Below are 21,694 nucleotides of genomic sequence, written 5' to 3' on the forward strand. Positions count from 1 at the left end.
ATCTTGCATGTTTCCAAGCAAGACAAAGTTGTGTTTTGGCATACACCTCATCAACAAATGAGTTTTGCTGAATATTCACAACCAGGTGCCAGTCCTGCCAAATCCTGAACGAACTCTCTATCCAGCCTTCTTCCTCACCTAAGGTTTGGGTTTACCAACCAGAAGCTCTCAAGCTGCTTTGCACCTCCTGGCGTTTCTCTGCAGACGCTGCTCAGCACTGCTGTTTCTGCCTGGACACATGTCCATGCCCACGCACCAGGAAGCCAGCAGACGTGCCCCTTGGTGGAAGAAGGGTCCAACCAACAGTGCCCCACAGGTTCAAATACCTACTGACAAGAGTCCTGGAGCTGCAAGTACTCAGGAACCAGCTCACTATCCTGCCAAAGCCCAGAGTTCACACGCTTCTGCAGAAGTCCCTGTGAACACCACACGTTCTCCCTTCCAACCAGCTGGTCCTGAAGGGCACAAGGTCCCCAGAAAGGATGAGGTCGGACGTGGCGGTCTACAGAAAGGCAAGATTCATCAGGCACCTCTAAAGGACAGGATGGTCTTCTCCCTGCAGGAAGACAACCACATGGCGGGCTTGCCTTTGGCAGCCGACAGAGCTCCAGGACTGGCGTGCTGACAACACAAACAGGCGCTGCTCTGCGCACGCTCGTTAACGCGGCAGAGAACACAAGCGCTCTCTTACACACAGGCTCACATGCATAAGCACAGCAAGTTCCTCAGATCTTCACAGGATCATTAGCATAAACAGCTTTTCAAGCAGCAGGAAGCAAAGGAAATGCTGAACAAAACAGGACTGAAAGCTGTAGGGCTCAAGCACTTGGCATGAGACTAAGAGAAAGGGTCTCCTTGAGAAGGTGAACCTTCTGCATTATCCACATTTTTTCCTCTGTCCTTCACACCAGCTAAAGTTGAGCCAATGAGGGAAATGCAAGGTTCAGGGAGCTTTTCAGAGAACATTTTATGAACTATTATTCCAAGTTTGCTGATCCCTTTGAGCCAGCTACTGTACTACACACAAAAATATTTATATAATCACCAACCCACTGCCATTGAGAACAGAGTAATCCAGAGGAGTGCCAGAGGGTTTTAAGTGAGCAGCTGGGGAAAAGAGCGTTTATTCCTCCAGAGGCACTCTTTGGAGTGGAAGTATTTTGCAGTGGAGGTAGACTAGCTTAAGTCCCATTTCTCTGCAAAATAAAGTCAAACACTTGCTTAGTTTATACGTGGTGTGTTATTGTCATGCTCCCAGGACACGGAGCTTGTTTTCCATGTCCTGCACGAACCTCGCCTCTCCTATGTTGTTCATGACAAAAGTTTCAGATTGTGTTCCCACATTGGTTTGTTTTAAAACATTGCACATTCCTTGATTCTTCAGTTGTGCAATTTACCCCTTTGCTCTAAAACCCCAGCGTTTCTTGTCAAATGTCATTTCCAGACTATGTTGCTGAATAAATAGCTACACTTGCATCTGGTTCACATATTCAGTGCAGTGTTGTTGACCTAACTCCAAAATTAACCAAAGAGCTATTGGGGACAAGCCGCTTCACTCAGTTGCACGGACTCCAGTTCCCCAAATCCCATACTTAGGGAAAGTGGTCTCACTGCTCCTTTTGCTGCAGTCTGAAACTTGCCCTATTTTGCCCCTCCTTCACCTTTATCCTAGTAACCTGTCCAACGAGAGCTGTCACAGCTCCTCTGCGGCCACCTGTCCCTCACCACCAAGCACACTTACACCCAGCAAGACCACGCACCGGGTAACACCTACACTCATCCAATCCACACAGATGCCCTGAATTAAAACTTGAGCTTTAAACACTAACTTTGATAGTTTGTATGCATTTAAATCACCAGATCTCTGCCACAGCGCAGCATGTATAGTAAGACTGCAGGATGCAAAGCAGAGCAGCGACTCCTGAAAGTGAGAAATTCCAGCTGGCTTCTGTGGCTTTGCTGATGGTTCATCCTCTCCCCTCCTTCCAGTTACTTGATGTGCTGGGCAGTCCCACCCAGTAAGAAACTGGAGGCATTTGCACTGCTGTACGGAGAGCTAACTCTTAAAACCACCACAGCCAAGCTCCAACCAGACCCTCAACAGGACTTCAAAAGCAGGCAGAGCCAGCCTCGGACGGTCCGGCTGGAAAGCCAACGCTGCGCTGTTAGACAGCACCCTCCCAGCAATGCTCCTCGCAGCACACAGCCTGCAGACTCTCATGCCTGGGAAGAAGCCTGCCAGCACTCCTTCCTTTCTACTCTTTTACCCAAACAACATATGTGTTCCAGACTAGTGTCAAGGGCCAAACAGAGGGTAAGAGTTAGATTCATAAGTCATGCCGATCTTCTCTGCCAGGGCTCAGATCCAGTCCTTGTTAGGAAACAGACGCGCTGCCTGGTCCCGGGCTCGGTCACTGCTTCCCACCCCTCGGGGAAGCCTGTGCTTTGCACCAGCAGAGCACGCTCAGAGACAGGAGCTCAGCATTCGGTCATTCAGGAACCATCCCGCTCGCTACCCCGACAAACACCGCCGCTGCCTGACGTGCTCGCACTGACTCACGCTGGTGTTGCGAAGCCCCGTTGCAAAGGTCACAAGCACACGTGCTCGGATGCGCTGCCAGCGTTTTGGCACGGAGCACGTTTTACAGTGCTGGAACGAAACCTTCAGAAATAAATAAATAGAGAGCCCCAAAACAGGTGAAGAACTCTTTCAGCTTGCTTAGGAAAGCTTCTCGGATAGACTATTTTATGCCAACTTTTAGCAGATCAGAGAGGTCCGGGGTTCCCAGGTTCCCACAAAGAGCATCTGCACACTCATCTGCTTACAAAACACACTGCCCTGTTCTAGACTCCAGGTACAGCGTGAGGATTTTCTTTATCTGGTCAAAATAAACCCTTCTGATTGCAGCAACCAACGGGCGTCAATAACTACACGCTGCTCAACGGGCTCAAAGTCTCAAGTTCATGCTCTCCAGGGCCACAGAATGCAGCCACTCTATCAGCAGCGACATCCCTGTAACACTTCAGAACAAACACATCTCTTGTGAAAGTTTAACTGTCTCACAAGGGAGAGCTGACACGGACTCAGATAAATACAAGCTCCAAAGCCCATGCCCGGCGGGTCTGCACAGACTCCCAAACCCAGGCCCATGGGCACCACGGCACACCTCCATGGGACCAGGCATCCTCAGAGCCGTCACTTCAAGGGTGGGGAAGGAACTCGCTACACGCACTTCGAGACCTCCAGGACTGAAAGCGTTACGCTGATGCTTGCCCTCTTGCTAATTGTGGGTTTTATTTTTATTTCCTATTACCCTCTTGCACGCCTGATGAGATTATCTTACCGGAACTGACACAGCTGGAGGCTGTAGCCATACATGGAGCCTCTCAGGAGGCAATGCAATTTTATTTTCATTGATCAGAAATCAGCAGGGCAGTAAATGATGGGAAATTCCATTAGGAGAAATGCTGGGCCATGAGACTCAACTATCTAGGTACACCCAAATCCCACAAAGTCCTGTCTTAAAGTCCCATCTGGATCCTGACACAGTCATCTTTCTTCCTCCCAAAATGGAGTAAGCAACTAACCCGATATTCTTAATCGCTGACTGCTCTGCTGGAAGCTGAGGCAATGCTGTCAAAACACCCCCAAGGGTTCACTTAGCTGAAACAAAGTCTCTGGTACACACAGCAGCATTTAGCTCTCCCAGCTCAGCCTTGCTGGCTGCTGCAGGATCAATGGAGTTTTACGAGCAAACGTCCTATTCCACAGCCACCAGATAGCATTTGCTGTCAGAGGTCAGGCGGGTACGAGGTGTGACAGCACACCCATGAATTACCCAGCCCTCAGGTAGTCCCAGCAGACCCAGAAGCAGCCGAGGGCATGCCCAATACACGCTCCCATCTCAGTCCCATTCTGAGCCCAGGGCCTGGCACAGCGTTACAGCCTCACTGCAGAAAGCGCAGCCTTTCTTCTTCAAGGACAGCCCCCACAGCGCGTGCACTACTTTGGTGAAACCCCTTCCAACAGAGCACGACAAAATTCCATTACAGGCCCACGCTGATCTGAGCCCAAACCATGAATCACATTTCAATCCTTCTATTTTAAAATACCGTGTATGCAGATCTTTTGTATTTAATTTCACATTCCCGCATTAAAATCCTACCATCAAGCATCTCCAAATAAAAGCTCTTTTTGACCCTGTCCACTGTTAAACATCCGCAAACATCGAGGTTGAAACCCAAGTCTTTTGCCTCCTGCAGCAGGCTGGCCAACCCCACCAGGAGAGCACGGGTTAACAGAAGCTGACCGCAGCACAGTTGTTAAGGTAATCAATACCAGTGAGATACTAAAGCAGCATAAGCCACATTATTGATTGCCAAGCAGATGATAAAACTGTTTATTATGATAATTGCAGGGTGCCTGCAAGATGCTTCTAGCGCTGTCTTGAGCTTTTTACAAAAATAAGCATTGCCAGGTCTTAATCTTCTGTCTGAGGACCTCCTGGACCCTGGTAAAAGTCCTCCACACTCTGCTATTCCGGAGCACTAACCCTGAGCCACCTTCACCTCCAAGCTCCTGCTCGGATGGAGAAGGTCACCTTGCTAGAGGTAGTCCCTGAACTATTTATCATGCACACCCCCTGCATCGTGATACCCCTCTTACAGGGACAGACCTGTGCTCACCTTTCTCTTGAGCAACCCCTTCCAGGGAAGGAACAGAAATACCAAAACCTCTAACTTCAGTTCTCAATCCTCCCTCTGATCAGCTAAAAATCGTAACTCCTAAATTTCCCACTTCAAAAGATTTTCTCCAGTATTTCAATAACTTTTTTCTTTAGACTTTCCAGTTTATCTAGGAAGTTTAACAGAATTCTTCCCTCTGGGGCTGAAATTATTGTGCAATACATTAAGAATTTTTTTTAGATAACTGAACTCCAGATATATTCAATTTGGGATATTCACCCCTATGTAACACTGGGCATGTGTGCATGCAGGCCATACCACTAGGAGGATGGCAGCAGCTCGGCACCAGGTGTCTGCAAGGTGAGCAACTTATCTACCTGGAAAAAGTAAGACAACACTACAAGTACCAAAAAGCCTCTCCTGAACCAAACACAGTCACATGCACCAATTAGCCTACAGCAAATAAGCAAAATGCAAACTGCCAGACTGCATCTCCTCCGACAAAAGCATCTCTTACTTCAACAACAGGAGCAGGAATGGAAACTATAACGTAACTGGGCTCCATGCTAACGCTGCTATCAAATCACAGCTGAAAATGAGTTTTAACAAGGACTGAAGCTCCAGGGTTCTGTCAGCAGCTCTACGGGAACTAATTATGAAGCACAGGTCCCATTATCTCCCAGTATGGACAAGGCTCTGACAGCTTCATTTAGGTATTAACCCGAAGGACCATATGCTACGGGCTGCACGCGGGACTTGGTGCAGCACCCCACTATTCTGTTCAGCTGCTTTCAGCCAAGCTGGGTCATTTTCTCTAAGTAAGCTGAGTCTGTATTTGCTAAATAAACGTCATGCCAGTCAAGGCAGTCTTACTACGGGCTGGCCTCAACCTGTATCACACCCCCGATGGTGCTTCTGGACAATGTTCTAGCCCTTCCTTCCTCCTCCTCACATCTCCCACCACCACCGGGATGACCTCCCTGCTCCCTAGCACCTCCCTGCCCCAGCCCCCCTGTTCCCTGGTGCCTGTCCCCAGCCCTTCCCTCCCCGCTCCCCTCTTTGTAAAGGCTGCCGCAAGCACAGCCAGAGAAGGATACACGAACTGCAGAAAGCCACGTTCTTCAGCATGAAAACCAGAACATCATCCAACCCTGCCACCCTTCCATTGCTAACGCACCCTTTTGTCTAGGCTGGTCTTTCCCATGCACATCTGTATCCTAAGGAACTGGTGAGGAAGGTATTTTACTTCTCCAGCTTGCTTGCAGAGCAGGCAAAAGGTTAATGGTGGAATTGACAATGTGATCAAACTGGCACTTCAATGAGCAAACAGGTCACAGCACACAGACACTGCCTTAGAGACTGGAGACCTGGCCAAGAGCTCCTAAAATTTGTCCCCGCTCACCCCCAAGCACCGCTGATAGACCACAGAACCTCACAAAACTCATCACAGAGGTCTCAGGGGGCTGAGGCTGCTCTTTCTTATCAGCAATCCCGAAGATAAGCAGGACCAAAACAATCCTTTATAATTAGAGTCTAACGAACTGGAGTAGATATCCCTCCCCATCATTTCTATAAGGGCCAGCCACTACTATTCCCTTTCCCCCCAGGGCCAGAAGGAGCTGAAGAGTCGACTTGCAGCCAGCACCAAGCACCAGTGTGTCAGGCTCCCCAGGACAAGGCATTCTTTGTTTTTCTTCGGAAATCCACTATCATTTACAGCCAACCCCAGCTTCACACCAGCCCACAGCTGCAAGCCTTCTGAGAGCTGACTTCTCCATCTGAAGTACTAACGCGCAGCTCAACTCTACACGTAATGCGTCTTGTTTTATCGACACTTCGCCACAGAGCGAGCAAAACCCCCCCTTCACACAGCATTTGGCAAATGGCAAGGCATGGCACGACCCACAGAGCCAGAGCCCTGCAGGTCCTCCCCAGGAAATGTGCTGAGCACCACTGACCGTATTCACCAAGACATGGCAGAAGCACTTCCCCGAAGGCTTGCTTGGATTTTTATTTCCTCTGTTCTAGAACAATATTCTGTAAAACAGTTCTTGTTTTGTGAACAACTTTGTTCTGCTGCTCCGTGCAATCAGAGGAATTAGGGGACACTAACAACAGATGGAGCATCTGCACAGCTGAAAGGCAAGGAGGGACAAGTACCAAGTGTGTCTCCTGTCACCTACTGAAAGCTCTACAAAAGATACCAACTTTCACACCCTTTCTGGCAGTGAGAAAAGGCTGTCCTGCAGCACACGAGGAGAAGCCAGATGACAGTCCTGAAGGTGACTACAGAACTGCAGCCCTTCCCTCAGACACCCCCCATCTCCCTCTACAGCCGGGAAAGGTCACCAGATCCACAAAAACCAGACAACGGGGGAAACAGACCTATTTTCTAAAGACAAAACAAAAAACTAACAGCAGTCAAAAAGGGACAATAAAATTCCATGTAGTCTTCTCTACCTCCTGTCTTGTTAATACCTCTGTGCTCAGGATTCGGGACTGTGAGGCGCTCGGCTGACTGCTTCAGAGGAGCCAGGGACAGCAGAGGGGTGTCCCAGCACCACTTACTTCTCTTGAAAACATCTGTTTTCATTATCACTATTGCTTTTAATTAGCGCTTTACAGCAGCCTTAAGCCCTCACAGCTGGAGGAAAGTTCTGCTCCTAAATGAACAATTAAAAGGTGCACTAGGGGAATTTCTTTCTCATCTTCAGAAATGCCTTTCTCAGCAGAGCTAAAAGGCAAGTCACCCGGTTAAACGAACCTCCCTTGAAGGGGGATCTCGAGGCCGTGCTCAAAGCCTGCGGGTCACCCTGGGATTCCCACCGCCTGAGCGGGCTGCTGAAGTCGGGAACTCAAAACACTGAACTTCAGCATTGCTAATGAAGGGGTCTTAACGCTGCTGCCCTGCATCACTCGCTGAGTGGCCTCCTCTTCCTCACTGGTCACAGTAATTGCCCTGAGGAAGTCAAAGATTTTAATGCCCATCTCACCTGTGGAAGGCCCCTGTCAATTTAATTTACTCAGAGTTCAGGCCAAGTACAAACTGTAATGACAGAGCCCTATTAAATGCATAAGAAAATAGGTCCATATGAAGCACAGTTACCAGAAGCGTGGTCTCCAGATCAAGTGTTTCTTTGTGAAACCAGAAATGAGAACATCCACAAAAAGCCCCAACAGGCTGCCTTGGCCATCTTTAAGAAAGCAAAAGGATAGAGAAGGTGAAGGAAGGCATCAGAAGGACACCACAGCAAAGGGCTGTCCTGGGGCACCACGATGTCCCCATCCCCAGCATTCACACACAACAGGGTATCAAGAGATGAGCTGTGAGGAAAGCATAAAGAGATCAAGCTTCAGTTAGAAACAAGCCATGAAGGGCCAACATTTTTCAGTCAATGTTGATGAAAATAAGGGTTTGGCCGTACCTAATATCCTGCTCTCCTGTTCAGTCAGGACTGGTATTGCAACACCACACTGTCCTAAAACACACGAGATTTGAGTGCTCTTTTAAGAGCCTTCATCTGGCCCTTCAGCACTCCGCTCCCATGCCAGGAGGGCAGAATAAAAAAAAATATCCAAAATATGAAGAAATAACAAAAGGTGACAAAGATGCTTCTCCCTTATCTTCTGCAAATCCAGTCCGTGTCTCAGATTACAGGACTGAAATTTTACAGGACTTCACGTACACAATAAAGTCCAAAGGTCTAATGCATGTAAAGTGAACAGGTAAAGAACTAACGAAGTTACCAAAACAATGAACAGCTTTCATTTTGCTATTACAATTGTACTGAATGCTGAATCTAAGAGGTACGTTTTGTTCCTTCCCTCAGATTCTGTGCGTCTTGGTAAGCTCCACTGAAGCAAAAGCTACCCAACACCACTACGTCTATGGCAATTTAGCTTTGTATTTGGGATACAAGACATCCATTAGGCAGGGTATTCCAGACCCATATTGACAATCCTACACTTTACAGAATGAGAAGGTTTAAAACGCCAGCGTAATCATTTCCACTCAAATCTGTAATGCTGCTCCCCTTTGCATTTTCTTCCTTGCACTCTTCTCTCCTCTCCCTTTACGATTCTTTTCTGCGTACTAAGTTAACTTCTGTGTCAGTGAAATTCTCTGTTAGATGGTGAAAAGAAACTTTACTTATTTAAACTTTGTTTCCACCTCCTGTTTTGGAAAGCTTACTTAGCCTGCACTGGAGGGATATTATCTGTTTGCAGCCTGCAGTAAAGGACAAGAGACAGCGCAAGAAATTCTGTGGGCTTGTTTTGAAACCAGAAGCACACGGGAGCCAGAGGCAGACTCAGCAGGAAGCCCATCGCGCACCCCTCAGCACCGCACCAGGTCTCACACGTCCTGCACCACCCCACCCTGGGTGAGTACCAGCTCCAAGCCTCCTGCCCTCCCTCCCCAGGCGTGCCGTGGGCCACCTACTCTCGAGAACATCGTTTCTTTCCATCCAGCACTGGCAATCCAGTAAGAATATGCACACCGCTGTTTTCATTGCCTGAAACTGCTGAAGGCTCGGATGCTGCAAAGCTTGACACCAGCTGCTCCATCCTGCTCTTCCAAAGCTCCTGCGTGCCGGCAGCTAAACACATCTCAGTCCTGCCAAACACGGGTGTACTTCCACGCTACCCCACTGCCGCCAGCTGCAGAGCCACGGGGAGCCCAGCAAGTGCTCAAGTGCGAGGATCCCCCTGTGACCCGCTCCGACCCCCTGCCTTGTGCTCGGGGACTCCCCGGCTTTCCACACGCTGCGTTTCCAACACCTCTCCCTGGAGAAGTGAATGCTTCCAGTGTCCAACGAGCCCAGATACCGATCAGACCACAATGCATCAAGGGGGAAAAAAGGAAACACAAAACAATTAATTCTTGGCTTCTTGTTTTAGCTCCAGGGAAGGGAAGGTGCACGGCAGAGCGCGAGGAGACTGAAACACGCGGAGGCTGGGACGTGCTCCAAGAGCCCCAAGGCGACAGCGCTGGCTCCCAAACCTGGGAACGCAGGGCTCCTCTCCAGCAGGTGAGGGCTCAGTCAGGCTCCTGGGGGAGAAGGAACAAAAAACTTTTTAGGCAGCGTTTCCTTTGACTTTTCTGTGCCCAGGCCAAATGGCAACAAGCCCCTTACAGAGAGGATGAAGTTCGCTATAAAATAAATCCAGCCTCTGCTGCTGAGCTTGAACACAGCCTCCTCCACACCTCCCTTCCAGGAGGGCAATGCTTTCTGCGTGAGACAACTTTAAAAAAGAGCCTCACGACTGCATGGTTTTATTCTATTTTTGGTGGGTTTTGTCATTCGTCCAGATGATTTTTTTCCCCTCTGATAAGATTAAAACCTGGTCTGTGCGCACTGAGACCTACCTACACCATGTGCTGCCAGGGTCAGAAACACCACTGCGGCAGCAGGAGCACAGCACAGGTGTTCGCCCAAGATGCTACTAAAGGCCTGGCCTGCCTTTCGAATTAAATCCTGGCAGTGAATCTACAGGCTCACTGTCCAGTACAGAAACGTCTCAGTGATCTCACAGACTTCAGACACTGAAAACACTTAAATCATTGCTTTTACTGCAACAAAAATTCCTTGTACGATGAACATTTTAAGGATGAAGCTCTCAGCAGCTTTCTAGGAGGCTTCAAGGGAAGATGTGCATCCGCAGCAGCCATACCTTAGCGGGAGCGATGGGAGGAAAAGCTTAAGAAAACAAAAATAAGGAAAACAAGTAAAGGGATGCACACTAAGCTTGCCCCTGCAGGAAGTGAACTGCTTGTCACAAAGGGAAACTCCCAAACACATGTGGTGGAGCAGACAGTGGATTACCTGGGCTCCCCTGTAAAACCAGTCCCAGAGATGGAAACCCCCCCATGGGATCTACAAAGGACCCAGACCAGCACAGTTTAGACTAAAGCCAGAACTCCCCAACACAGCATGTAGCCACCTAAGGAAATCCATGCAGCACAGCACGCAGAGATGTTTCTGGTTAACGACAAAGTCAACTGCGAACTGGAATAGAAGTGAAGTGTCAACAAAGTACAAATAATTTATTCCTTGAGAAATTCTTTAAAGCGTGAGAAAAAATAAGAAAAACTGCAGATAAAAAAAACAAGTGGGAAGGAAAAAACCTGTTCAACAACTGAACTAATCTATACACTGATATAAACAAAGGAAGGAGGTGGAAGAGAATGACCCGAGAAATCCCCCACTTCTACATCAATCTGAACTGGAGGCTTAAAATCCAGTCTCCGTTTCTAAAGATAGCTTTTTTCTCTCTTTGTCAAGGTTCAAAATAGAGAGAACAATGAAACTCTTGCATAAATCATACTCAACCGCTAGCCGTGTCACTATGCTGCAGGGATAATGCCAGATCACTGTATACGCACAGTGACCATGAGCAACACTTCTGAAGTCGGCAGAAGTCAGACAGGTCACCTTCACTGAAAGAAAAAATCCCAGCCATAAAATAGTCTGGAACACCGTGCACCTTTTCAAGACTTGTAACTTCATTATTACAAGTCAATGAAGATGCATTTGCTTTCCAACAGCTTCCCCAAGAAAACTGAGGGCACTCTGGTCCACTTTAACCACACGGTGCCCAAGCTGAGAGCAGCATTAACCTGTTGTGAGAATTTGCACGCTTGATTTTATTTCCTCAACCTCAAAATTCCAGGGCTCTGCCATTGATATTTTGACACACTTGCTCCAGGCCAGACATATGCGTCAGCAACAATTACACAAGAAAACTCTCAATTATCCCTTGAGCCATCAGTACATGAGGGCTAGGAGAGACCGGGCTTCCTCTCAAACCTTTTATAACAGAACGTGCTGCAGAGCAAAATCCTTCTGCAGGGCTGAGGGCATCTGTCAGCACACAGTGAGAGGCAGTGACAAAAAGCACAGCAAGGGGAAGGAGGTTTTGTCCTTCCACCTGGGAGATGGGAGCCAAAGTGCTGGGAGGCTCATGGCCAGAACCAGAACGAGCCCGTGCCTCACCCCTTCCCCGGGGCACCTAGCCTCACAGTGACGCTGGCCCCTGCCCATCCTCATCTCTGCAGCTCTCGGGGACTGGAGGGTTTTCAGCCACGAACTGAAACAAGTCTGTTTGAAGGATGACCTGAGGACAGCTATCCACCTGGAGAGCTCCTGTGGAACATGCTGCCCTGCAATTCTTTCTCAGGAACACCTCCCAGCTCACGCACCTTGCTAGGAGAAGCAGGAAGAAAGAGCTACCGCCAAACTCGCTCATCCCAGAGAAGCCCTGCCCAGCGCTCAAGTCCTGTGGCTGCCCCCCGGAGCCATCCAACAACAGAGAAGCTTGTTTGCCATCTCTTTTCTTCCCCTCGCAGGGTGAGTAGTCACAGCACGTGCTCCAGAGCCAAAGCAGACCCGTAACACTGGGACCAAGAGGGCAATACTTCAATGAGAACTTTCAGAGACAGGCAGGAGTCCGTGAGTATTTAGCAATATTTGCTTGATCTCGCAGTCAAGAAGGTCCAAATCCCAAACCTAGGGATTGCTAAGAAGCCCCACCTGGGAAGCTTCCTCTAATCACGCAGGACATCTCCTTTGCATGACTTCCTTCTGCTGCTCTCTCCTTGCACTTCTCTCCTCTCTAGCCGCAAGGCAGATGTACCGGCTTCACGAGTCAGACAAAGAAGGAATTAATTTACAAAACAACTCTTTAATTTACAAACTCTCTTCCTCACCACATCTCTTCCCTACCAGGCAGGGCGAATCAGCAGGCATCTTGCCATGTACCTGCAGGTCAGGTTTTAGCTACTTGGGTAAGCGAGGATAAGGAGCAAGCCTTCAGAAAGCAAGGCTAAAGGAATCGTATCACCCAGTCAGCATCCTGCATAGCAAAGGCTAAATGACCGTGACTCTTCGTCAGAGTTATTCCCTGAGATGATCAGTTTTGATATACAGACCTGCAGCACCTTCTGACCGTCCGTCTCATCCTGTCCAAACGTCCTTCCCTTTTTCCTCAGTTTGATTCAGGTCCTTCCCTTTCAGTGATACCACGAGCCAAAACATAGCAAGAGTCAGCTGGAGCCCAGCCAGCCGTGCGTTTGATCTTCCTTGAGCTCCAAGGGGACATAAAAACAGCATTCAAGCCTTTGAAACCAGTCCAACCCATGACAGCAGCGTTTGGTGGACCACACAGCTCATCTCTTGCCACAGATGATGCCAAGACCCTTCCGTGGGCTCTCTGCAATCTGGAAATGCCACTTTGGATCTAGGCACCCACCAATACACCGTCTTTTCAGGCCTCGGCAGAATCTTCTCCTCACCCCCTAACTGTTAAAGGGATGCGATTAAGTTATAAATTTTGTACAAATAAAATTTCCTTAAGTCTGTTACCAAAATCATTTCCTGATGCGGACCAAGAGGCAACAGGCACAAACCGAAACACGGGAAGTCCGGCTGAATAGCAGAAAACACTTTTTTCCTGGGAGGGTGACAGAGCACTGGGGCAGGCTGCCCAGAGAGGCTGTGGAGTCTCCTCTTCTGGAGATATTCAAAACCCACCTGGATGCGATCCTGTGCAATGTGACTGCAGTGACCCTGCTTGGCAGGGGGGCTGGGCCAGACGTCTCCAGAGCTCCCTTCCAACCTCAGCCACTCTGTGACCCTGTATTACTATAGGTAATACCATGGATAATGCTCCATCCTACTTTAAAATATCTCTGGTAGCAACAGTTGTTGGAAAAACAACACATCACAAAGTGGGAATGATAAGAAAAATGAAAACTAAGACTGCACAACAACCCCTTTTTCCCCCCAAGGACTACAGTTACAGGAAAAAAAAAATCAGCTTGTCAGTATTTTGCATTTGGAGATGCTCAGTATCCATAAAATACACGCGAACTGAGACCTTTGGGGATCCTTGACTAGCCAGTTATTTGGGTAAAGAAGCACACCTTTCTCTTCCCTCTGCTCATCCCATGCACAGCATCTTCCACCACTGCCACCAGGGCTGGAGGAAGCTCCCCGAGTTTGCACAGACAGAAATAACAAGAACCACCTGAAGACCTCTGCCACCCGTCGAACAGTTTCTCTTCACAACAGGTACACGAGACGCCAAGTTAGGTGCTCTGACAGCTGAGCTGCAGACCAGGTCCCTTTGCTAAAGGAGGGAGATGATCTCAGCTGCAGCCACTGCCCTGAGCTCGAGCTGTGAGATGCACGAGGCCTTTGCAGGCAGTCTGAGCACAGCCCAAAAGCTGATGTGATGGCTCTGAAATCCCCAGAGGGCCAAAGACGTAAGGGAATTTCCTGGGTGTCATCATACAGCAACAGTAATTGCAAGAAATTGCATTTCTCACCCTCTGGCCTTCTTTTGAAGCTACTCACCAGTGCACTGAAGGAACAACCAAAAATCAGAATTCAAGGGTCTCCTGGGTCTCACCTTTGTGTCTTCAGGCAGGGAAAACTTGGGGCTAACTGTACTATAGTCATAAAAATCAGACCAGCTTTCTGGTAGCAGCCTGAATCAAAGACAACCCTTGGGCCAGTCCTGAGCCTAAGATCCTCTGACGAGGAAGAAGCTGATGTATTGTGGGCTGTGAAATCACTGGCACTGGGGTCCAGGGCAACAGTGATTGATTTCCTTTTTGATCATAAGCTGCAACTGCCAGAATGACCAGTCAAAACCACAACTCGGTCTCTGTACCGAGCACTGCTGGTGTCAAGATGCCATACAAGTCAGAAGCTGGCACGGGTACACAGCAACCAGCTTGAAAAGATCAAGGAGGCCTAGAGCACAAGGAAGCTGCTGAAGATCCACCTCTGAAAGATGCAAGGCACAGCTCTGTGACATGGGGTAGGTGCTGAACGTGCCTAAAGAAATTCTTGGGGTAAGACTATTGTCCTGGCCACCTGCTGCTTTTAACTTGCTCCTTCCGCAGCATGTTTGGGAGATCCCTCCAGAGGACGTTGGCTTTACCAGGATTTGTGTTATTTCACATGTTTTAAATAAGATAGGTGATTACAATTAAGTTTCAATATTACACTTACGTATTTAATGCTTACTGTCTTGCTCAGAGGAAAGTAGGGAGAAAAGTGAAATTTCACTTTCACTTTTAAGCTCACAGTGCTGAAGTTACAGCCACCTGCCAGCGGAACCTCAAGGTCTGCTGCAGCACCAAGCCTCTTGAGAGCCCCCAAGATCAGCACAAAAAATGTGACCTTGGTGCTAAACTGACCAGTATTGCTCCGAATTGTCTCCTCTGGAATTCTATGGTAGCAGCATTTGAAGATTTAGGGATCTTGCATGAAGATCTAGGGACAAATATGCACAAACCCTGGAAACTGCCAGGAGCATCCTTCCAGGCACAGTGAGGTGCATCCGCAGGAGCACCCACACAGCCTGGAGCTCAGGAGGGAAGGGCTGGGTCCTCACCCTTCCTGACCCCCAGCTCATTGCAGCAATCCAAAGAAACGCCGAGCCCAGAGCAGCTCCACCATGCGATGGCCATTCCTCTGCTAGGCCTGTCCGCAGGCAGCACAGGAGACTGAACTCTTCCCCCCGCCTTTTAGGGCTGTGTCCAGCCTAAGCGAGTGACTCCGACAGGTCCACAACAGTCGGATGGCAATAACTCCCAACACACAGTGAACACCTCCCAACAACTGTCCCCAAAATATTGACAGATCATGAGCCAAAAAAACCCTAACAAATAGCACAGGTCCAAGATTACCCCACGTTTCTTCAGGAAGGCTGAACTCACAGAGGAGAGCAGCAGCACCTCTCAGGGACACGGGCACGTCGCCTTCAATTCCAGTAACCACACAGCAGGGTTATTCATCAGATTCCCAGCTAACCAACATGATTCATGCTTCCCTCAAATCCAGCAACTTACCTAAGCCTCAAAACACGCCTGCCACAAAATTAAGGAACTTGTGTGGCTCCTTTCGCTCCAGAGACAGACCTTCTGCTGTTCAGGAGGTGGGGAGGTACAAAGGAACTGTCCCCAAAGCAGCGGCACCCAGCACCGGGGAGCTACAGCTGAGACAACCGAAAACAACCTCAGAATCAAGCCAAAAAAAATTGCTCCACATTCACTGGCCTCACAGCAAGGCCTGTGGGGAAAAAAGTATTTTTTTTTTTTCGTGACTGCAAGAGGGAGGAAAGATGTTCCTCCCCATCAGGTGACTTAATAATGAAAGCTTGCTATTTAGAAACGGAGGTATTAAACAGAACACATTGTGCCACAGGCTGCACATCTTCAGCCGATTCTCCAAGCAACAGCAAAGCTCACATCCAGGTCCTATGGCAAAAGCAGATCATGGTATGGGATTTACCATGGACTCGAAGGAACGCCTGGGCCTTGTTGTAGCTTGCTGGGAGAGAACGGGCTGCAAAGCTCAGGATGGGCTGCAAAGCTTACTCCAAAGGAACGAGGAACTACTGCTGAACTAACTATGTGTTCGCATTCCTTGGGCTCTTGAGTTCCCAATGACTGTTCCCCTGTTCTTCAGCAGATTCCAGAAATTCAGTGGTACTGGAACCACACAGAGAAAACCCCCAAACTTGCATCTCTTAAGTTCTTTCCTAGCGTATGCCTCAGGGTAACAGCAGCACACGGAGCTGCTCTCCTCCTGCTAGGTAAGAACACGTCAGTTCATTTCACCCAGCACCTTAGCAGAGTATGCTAAGAAATAAACTCCTTTAGGAACTGAATCCAGGTACACCTGGGGAACTCAACTGGAGAAGAGGGGGACAAGCTAAAATTTAAGACATAAAACTACATCTAGAGAGGACAACAAGATGATTTAAAGAAAATACTGCCCGGGGTGGAAGTTATTTGGAATGGTCTTGAGAATCATCTTTCTAACCAACTTCACTGACGGCCTTGCTGCAACAGCTGCAGAGTGATATTTGTTGATCAAATTAAATTGGGAAGCACAACCAATGCAGTGGAAGACCAAAATATTACACAAGAAATTATGATTTGAGGATCATAATATCAGGAAAGGAACTAAACACAACAGTGTAATGGGAAAAAAATGAATTTCTGCAATAAATTCAGGGTTTACCAATAAGGAATTGTAAAGGAGGAGACAGACTTGTGCCAGGCAGGATGGAAGAATAAACAACACAACGCAGCTGTGAAAATGGCAAGGTCTGATCCAAGTCTGCTCTTCGGGGTGCTCCTAAAGGAAAGGGAGCAACAGATGGCATCCTAAGGGCACTGCAAACGTCAGCTGGAATTGCATGTACAAGTGTGGCCACATTACAGAAAAAACAACTTAGGCCTCAGCAGACACAGAAGCAGCGAGCAGTGGCCACGGGGACAGATGTTCGCAGGATGACCGCGGCACAGGACAGCACAAACCCATGGGGTCTGAACCGTCCCGGCTGGAAGCCGGAGTGTGCGTGCATGGGAACGTGAGCAGCAGCAAGGCGGCCGAGCTCAGGAACTCTTCCAATGGAAGCAGCAGGGCTGCAAACCACGTCCGAGCGAGGAAGTTGTTACATCAATATTTAGAAAGAAACGCCTGCACCAGCAGCAGAAGGGAGACAGTCTTAATGACCCAGCATTAATGTTTCCAACAAGAGGTAACTCAGGCAACCTAAATATACATAAGATCTGTTCTGGCAGATTTACATTTCCACTCTAGATACCTTTTAGTAAACACTGACTGAGCAGCTTTCAGCCTTAGACACTGCTGCTCAAGAAAATTACTAGGTTCCTGCGGACACAGCCAGACGGGGCTCAGAGCTGCACTGCAGAGGCATCCTGAAGAAGCACGCAGCGAGGAGACTGCTACAACCAGCGTGTATGAGCCCCGTTACACTGTGCCTACAGCAGTCCTGTTGTCCTGTATATTTAACAAGTAAATATTTCTCTGTTTCCTTTAAGTTGAGCTTCTGGGAGACATCAGGCCAGCAGTCATCGTGCAAGCCTCAGGCCATGCTAACGCAAGTGCAATAACAGTTTATTGGTTTATAAGTTAACTTTCCTACTTTCCCCTGTTTATTTCTTTTGCTGGAAGATAAGTCAACAGGCCAAAGTGATTGTGTCGTTTATTATGCAATTGTTTGTCAGTTAATATTTGTGTTCCAGTGAGGCAAGGACCAGATAACTGATGCCTCAGCAGCTCTGCAGGCCCGCAGAGGTACGGCCACGCAGGTCACGAAGCGGCTGTGACCCCCTCAAAAACCTTCCAGCCCGCACCCAGGTGACAGCCACACTGCCCCGACCCCTGCACGCATTCACACTGCTCCTGCCGGGTACCTGCCACCACTTACATTCCTACACCTACAGGACAGCACGCACATGCAGACAGGCTTTCTAAACTTAACTCTGCTTCTCCTTGTTCCAGCCTCTCCTGCTATAACGTGAGAATAATGGTGACAATCTCTTCTGGCAGCGAGCTGAACTGAAAGGATTAATCTGTTACATTGCTGTAAAATACTTCGGTAATTAAGAGGAGCAACTGCTGAACAAGATTAGCAACAGACTAAAACAAAACATAATAAGCAATGGGGACCTCTGCTAAAGCAGGCACCGCGGTGTTAACCTGCCAGCCTGGCCATCAGCATCCCAAAGCATGCTCCTGTTCCCTCACCCTCTCCACCGATGTTCAAAAGGCATCCGATGTTATTTCTTTTACATTCTGCACTCCCCTCCACCACATGCCACTGCTGCTCTTCCATATGTGTCACCAAATCCATTTTTGTGTTGCTTTTTGCTGGACACCTCACTTACTCAAGTTCATGAAGGAAGCCAGCCCTGCTGAAAGGCTTTGCTGATGCTGAGCAGACAAGTCCCCGGGGCTCCCCAGCTTGGCTCCCCAGCCGCGTTGTCTCCTCACTCTGCTTACAGCCATCAGACACGGCAGCAAGTCTCCAGCACGGGCACTGCTGCGGCTCAGGACCGCGCACGGGAACACGTGCCTCGGGACGAGGGTCAGGCTGGGGGGGGGAGAGGGGAACAGGCACACTGCGTCTGGGGCTGGCTGGCAGGGGAGATGCGTTCAGAGAAGACAGCAGGTCAATACCTGACTGGCAGCCAAGGACACGACATGATTTACCGCGTGCTGGGACCACAGGCAGCCCGCGCTGCCGCAGGAGGAAACACGCACAGCGCAGACACAGGGCAACCTGGAAAACCCTACCTAGTGGCGTTCCCCATCTCAGCCCTGTCCTCGGCAGAAGTTTAAAGGAAGGGACACAGTCACCTTGTGTCCCCCTGAGTCCCAGCAGGCTGCCGCCAATCCCTGTCCTCGGAGGGGGCTGCATGACAGCCACGCGCCGGCTGCTTTGCGCTTGTAGCTCCGCGAGCCTTTGGGAACAGCTTGTGCCACACCAGCAGCAGAGGTGCCCTCCTGCACAGCGTGCTGCAAGCAGCTGCTGCCCCGGGTCCCGGAGCACTCCGGTTCCTCTCCACCCTGCCAGCCAAGGCAGCTGTGTGCACAGCCACGGCCGCTGCAAGCACAGAGTAACGAATATATTTAAAACATGACCTGCTAGATGACCTAAATTTTACTTCTGCAAAATGTAAATTGTAGCTCCAAGTGTCTTCCTCAGGCATCACATTTGCTTTGATTCTTTTTATATTTAGGACACAGGTTTCCTACCCAGTTGGTAGTTCGGGCAAACAAATGAAATGCGCAGGGAATTGCACCGAAGAGCAACACCACAGCTAATGGGAAGGTTTGGTTTTCTTTTTTTTTTGGGGGGGGTGGGGAGGGGGAGCACTGTTTAGAACTGCGTGCCAGGTAACACATTAAGACAGCAAGAGCCACAATTGGAAAACTGAGAGAGTTTCATTGCCCCACTGCATTAGTGGCTGAGAGAGCTATCCACTTACATCTTTAAGTCCTCAAAAACCAGGATCCCTGCAGAACTGCAACACCAGGACCTGATGTCCCACCCAGAATACACCATCAGGTAACAAAGCCAAGATACAGACTCCCCATTTTCTCTGTCCCCTTTCTAGCTGTCTTGTATCATCATTCTAGTTTTGTTTCCATCCTGTCCTTACTCCTCCAGGTGTTATTCTCCATTTTAGGGAGCTGACTCTTCAGAGAAATATCCTGGAAGTTGTTTTTCTCAAAAGTATTTGGCAGCAAATGATCCTAAGTGTTTCTTACAAGGTACGTATGGATGCAAGAAAAACCATCAGAGCTTGTCTGCACTAGTCCCAGGAAAACAGAGCAGCAGAACAGGAGGAATCCATCTGTTCTGACCCAAAGGTCTTGGATGCTTCAAGTTGTCAGGCTTTGAGATGGAAGGGCCAGGACACTCTCATTCCCCTTTAGCACTCCCCTTTTTCACTGAATACATGCATGAAAATGAAATGTATTTGCACAAAGTTAATCCCATCTCCTTTCCAGCGTAAAAGTTCCCCTTCACCCCATAGGAAGTTGGTCTACACCCACCGGTCACAGCAGAACAAGGCACACGAGAAGGGGGCATGAACTGGTCCTCTGCTCTCCCCCACGGGTGGGTGTGCTTGGAAAAGCATCAGCTCTGCTCATTCCCTCACACCTGCATCTCTGAAGTCAAGGCAAGGAGCAGGTGTTAAGGAGAGCCCAACAGTGGTTTAGCAGGAGCTGCACCTCTGGGAATGGATTCGATGTCAAGTGTCAGCAAGTAAATTGCTATTGGCTTCTCAATAAGCAGCAGTAGTGAGCTAAGTGTTTCCCTGTGTTGTGCAGGCTCTCTCCGACTCAATACAGCAGTATTGACAGCACAATCACAGGGTAATCCAGGCTCCACTAATATCTCAGCACTTCCTCATTGAAAATACACTTTCCACTTGGACATCAGCCCATTAGTGCAGGCTCGAATCATAAGCATCTCCTCCGACCCGCCAGGATGCGGAACGGCACAGCCCCCAGCTGCTCCCTGAAGCACAGTCGCAAGAACCACAGAAAAGGGGCTCTTTTTCCAATAAGAAGTCACCAGTGCAAAAAGGATGAAAGGTAATCAAAAAGTCTTTATAACTCAAATCTCTGTAGCTTCTGGAAAAAAAAAAAAAAAAAAAAAGGAAAGGCATTTCCTTGCCGGACAACAGAAGCTCATTCAGGGAATTAACTCTTCTCTTGCCCCTTACCCTCCATCTGTCAGCCTTTCCTCCTATCTTATCTCTGAACTCAGACCATGGATTCCTCCAGGCAGGAGCCTCTCCTCTCATTCACTGCAAACCAGAAGCCTGCTCCAGCACTGCAGAAATACCTACCCCCAGCTTCCACACTACGGGGCACAGACGCTCCAGGGGTCAGTCCCATTCCTCTGCCAGCAGGGACACCACCAGACGGGCGCAGTGCTGAAGTGCCCGGGCACTTGGAGGGCATCCACCTGGAGGAAGCCTCTCGGGCTCTCCCACAGCTGCTGTCACAACACACCACAACCCTTTTTATCTATCTTCTGTCACTCCTGTGTTTTCCTGTGCACTTCTCTAATGTGAACACTGAGCTTCCCTGCAATGACTTCATGAAGTGCTCTCACCAAAAATTATTTTTTTCACTTGTTTTGGGCTGTGTAACAGAAATCAACAGGTCCCAAATACATTGGGGTATTTTATTTTGTCCTAATGTAGTGCTGTCATCCATAAACCTCAACACAGCAAGAAGGGGAAAAGTGGCCCTATTTTACAAGTTGTAGCTGTGTTCCAAGTTCAATGTCATTGAGAAAGTGGGGCTCAAAGAGTCAAAAAACGTCAGTCAACTTCACCAGCTACATCTGTAGAGAATTTTGTATCTTACAACGCGTACATCTCCTAAATGGAAGCATCACAGTGCACAGTGTTTCCAAAAAGGTTATGATGGCTTTCTAAGAATATAAACCATAGTTCTAACTGGTAATTGGACACAGAGGTTGGTTGCGAGGCAGAAGTCTTAAACAGAACCACTAGAAAATACAGATTTTCCCTAAGAGAGCTGCTCTAGAGCTGTAGGCAACACACAGGGCCCTGGAGGTTCACCAGGAAGCTTTTGGGACATTCTGGTGTGAGCAGCCACTGCTAAACACACGTATGTCAGAAAAACAAGATCTT

General features: G+C 48.8%; 1 protein-coding gene across 6 annotated transcripts in view; it reads right to left on the minus strand.

Moving 5' to 3' along the window:
• ZFHX3 (zinc finger homeobox 3) overlaps positions 1-21,694 on the minus strand; it is a 166,046-nt gene that overhangs the window by 119,067 nt on the left and 25,285 nt on the right. Inside the window, exons 1-2 of one of the 6 annotated variants that reach the window (XM_068693667.1) lie at positions 18,401-18,573; positions 9,128-9,736 (exon numbers count right to left, since the gene is read on the minus strand). The exons of 3 other annotated variants lie outside the window; for them this stretch is intronic. The gene's annotated coding sequence lies outside the window, so the exon portion shown is untranslated. Of the gene's footprint in view, positions 1-7,164; positions 7,300-9,127; positions 9,737-18,400; positions 18,574-21,694 lie in introns of those variants that run through there. 2 more of the 6 variants (XM_068693665.1, XM_068693668.1) reach the window with 2 other exon arrangements.

Source organism: Anas acuta, chromosome 10, assembly GCF_963932015.1.
Source record: "Anas acuta chromosome 10, bAnaAcu1.1, whole genome shotgun sequence".
Lineage (NCBI taxonomy): Eukaryota > Metazoa > Chordata > Aves > Anseriformes > Anatidae > Anas > Anas acuta.